The 2,500-nt window shown below is 46.9% G+C and overlaps 7 non-coding genes and 2 pseudogenes across 7 annotated transcripts; all 9 read left to right on the top strand.

The window, feature by feature from the left end:
* Positions 1-92: 92 nt before the first annotated feature.
* Positions 93-211, top strand: LOC146291483 (5S ribosomal RNA). Its single transcript, XR_014756227.1, has one exon. It is a non-coding gene; the product is annotated as a 5S ribosomal RNA (ribosomal RNA).
* A 172-nt stretch (positions 212-383) lies between these two features.
* LOC146291482 (5S ribosomal RNA) lies at positions 384-502 on the top strand. The gene has a single exon (XR_014756226.1). It is a non-coding gene; the product is annotated as a 5S ribosomal RNA (ribosomal RNA).
* A 174-nt stretch (positions 503-676) lies between these two features.
* On the top strand, positions 677-795 carry LOC146291481 (5S ribosomal RNA; annotated as a pseudogene).
* A 218-nt stretch (positions 796-1,013) lies between these two features.
* Positions 1,014-1,132, top strand: LOC146291480 (5S ribosomal RNA). The gene has a single exon (XR_014756225.1). It is a non-coding gene; the product is annotated as a 5S ribosomal RNA (ribosomal RNA).
* Positions 1,133-1,302: 170 nt separating this feature from the next.
* LOC146291479 (5S ribosomal RNA) lies at positions 1,303-1,421 on the top strand. The gene has a single exon (XR_014757432.1). It is a non-coding gene; the product is annotated as a 5S ribosomal RNA (ribosomal RNA).
* A 182-nt stretch (positions 1,422-1,603) lies between these two features.
* On the top strand, positions 1,604-1,722 carry LOC146291478 (5S ribosomal RNA). Its single transcript, XR_014756224.1, has one exon. It is a non-coding gene; the product is annotated as a 5S ribosomal RNA (ribosomal RNA).
* A 182-nt stretch (positions 1,723-1,904) lies between these two features.
* Positions 1,905-2,023, top strand: LOC146291477 (5S ribosomal RNA). Its single transcript, XR_014756223.1, has one exon. It is a non-coding gene; the product is annotated as a 5S ribosomal RNA (ribosomal RNA).
* A 172-nt stretch (positions 2,024-2,195) lies between these two features.
* LOC146291476 (5S ribosomal RNA) lies at positions 2,196-2,314 on the top strand. The gene has a single exon (XR_014757487.1). It is a non-coding gene; the product is annotated as a 5S ribosomal RNA (ribosomal RNA).
* A 176-nt stretch (positions 2,315-2,490) lies between these two features.
* The window catches only part of LOC146291475 (5S ribosomal RNA), a 109-nt pseudogene continuing 99 nt past the window's right edge, over positions 2,491-2,500 (top strand).

The raw sequence follows: 2,500 nt of genomic DNA, 5'->3' as shown, positions 1-2,500 counted from the left end.
GAGAGAGAGAGAGAGAGAGAGAGAGAGACTACCTTGCATTGTCAATTGCTAAATCTGTATATGGATAAGTAGCCTATGGTTGTCAACTTATTTCGTACGGCCATACCAGCCTGGCAACGCCCGATCTCGTCTGATCTCGGAAGCTAAGCAGGGTCGGGCCTGGTTAGTACTTGGATGGGAGACCGCCTGGGAATACCAGGTGCTGTATGCTCTTTTGCTCATTCACTTAGAAACTGAAATCTTGCAATATGCACAAGTAGTCCTTCATGAAAGGGGCTGGAAGCTGTTTTCATTTTGACACGAGAGAGAGAGAGAGAGACCACCTTGCATTGTCAATTGCTAAATCTGTATATGGATAAGTAGCCTATGGTTGTCAACTTATTTCGTACGGCCATACCAGCCTGGCAACGCCCGATCTCGTCTGATCTCGGAAGCTAAGCAGGGTCGGGCCTGGTTAGTACTTGGATGGGAGACCGCCTGGGAATACCAGGTGCTGTATGCTCTTTTGCTCATTCACTTAGAAACTGACATCTTGCAATATGCACAAGTAGTCCTTCATGAAAGGGGCTGGAAGCTGTTTTCATTTTGACACGAGAGAGAGAGAGAGAGAGACTACCTTGCATTGTCAATTGCTAAATCTGTATATGGATAAGTAGCCTTTGGTTGTCAACTTATTTGGTACGGCCATACCAGCCTGGCAACGCCCGATCTCGTCTGATCTTGGAAGCTAAGCAGGGTCGGGCCTGGTTAGTACTTGGATGGGAGACCGCCTGGGAATACCAGGTGCTGTCTGCTCTTTTGCTCATTCACTTAGAAACTGAAATCTTGCAATATGCACAAGTAGTCCTTCATGAAAGGGGCTGGAAGCTGTTTTCATTTTGACACGAGAGAGAGAGAGAGAGAGAGAGAGAGAGAGAGAGAGAGAGAGAGAGAGAGAGAGAGAGAGAGACTACCTTGCATTGTCAATTGCTAAATCTGTATATGGATAAGTAGCCTATGGTTGTCAACTTATTTCGTACGGCCATACCAGCCTGGCAACGCCCGATCTCGTCTGATCTCGGAAGCTAAGCAGGGTCGGGCCTGGTTAGTACTTGGATGGGAGACCGCCTGGGAATACCAGGTGCTGTATGCTCTTTTGCTCATTCACTTAGAAACTGAAATCTTGCAATATGCACAAGTAGTCCTTCATGAAAGGGGCTGGAAGCTGTTTTCATTTTGACACGAGAGAGAGAGAGAGACTACCTTGCATTGTCAATTGCTAAATCTGTATATGGATAAGTAGCCTATGGTTGTCAACTTATTTCGTACGGCCATACCAGCCTGGCAACGCCTGATCTCGTCTGATCTCGGAAGCTAAGCAGGGTCGGGCCTGGTTAGTACTTGGATGGGAGACCGCCTGGGAATACCAGGTGCTGTATGCTCTTTTGCTCATTCACTTAGAAACTGACATCTTGCAATATGCACAAGTAGTCCTTCATGAAAGGGGCTGGAAGCTGTTTTCATTTTGACACGAGAGAGAGAGAGAGAGAGAGAGAGAGACTACCTTGCATTGTCAATTGCTAAATCTGTATATGGATAAGTAGCCTATGGTTGTCAACTTATTTCGTACGGCCATACCAGCCTGGCAACGCCCGATCTCGTCTGATCTCGGAAGCTAAGCAGGGTCGGGCCTGGTTAGTACTTGGATGGGAGACCGCCTGGGAATACCAGGTGCTGTATGCTCTTTTGCTCATTCACTTAGAAACTGACATCTTGCAATATGCACAAGTAGTCCTTCATGAAAGGGGCTGGAAGCTGTTTTCATTTTGACACGAGAGAGAGAGAGAGAGAGAGAGAGAGACTACCTTGCATTGTCAATTGCTAAATCTGTATATGGATAAGTAGCCTATGGTTGTCAACTTATTTCGTACGGCCATACCAGCCTGGCAACGCCCGATCTCGTCTGATCTCGGAAGCTAAGCAGGGTCGGGCCTGGTTAGTACTTGGATGGGAGACCGCCTGGGAATACCAGGTGCTGTATGCTCTTTTGCTCATTCACTTAGAAACTGAAATCTTGCAATATGCACAAGTAGTCCTTCATGAAAGGGGCTGGAAGCTGTTTTCATTTTGACACGAGAGAGAGAGAGAGAGACCACCTTGCATTGTCAATTGCTAAATCTGTATATGGATAAGTAGCCTATGGTTGTCAACTTATTTCGTACGGCCATACCAGCCTGGCAACGCCCGATCTCGTCTGATCTCGGAAGCTAAGCAGGGTCGGGCCTGGTTGGTACTTGGATGGGAGACCGCCTGGGAATACCAGGTGCTGTATGCTCTTTTGCTCATTCACTTAGAAACTGACATCTTGCAATATGCACAAGTAGTCCTTCATGAAAGGGGCTGGAAGCTGTTTTCATTTTGACACGAGAGAGAGAGAGAGAGAGAGACTACCTTGCATTGTCAATTGCTAAATCTGTATATGGATAAGTAGCCTATGGTTGTCAACTTATTTCGTACGGCC

This window comes from Hypomesus nipponensis, chromosome 5, assembly GCF_054491055.1.
Source record: "Hypomesus nipponensis isolate SF chromosome 5, ASM5449105v1, whole genome shotgun sequence".
NCBI classification, from domain to species: domain Eukaryota; kingdom Metazoa; phylum Chordata; class Actinopteri; order Osmeriformes; family Osmeridae; genus Hypomesus; species Hypomesus nipponensis.
Note: the sequence above shows the minus strand (reverse complement) of the source record. Positions and strands in the feature narration are given on the sequence as shown.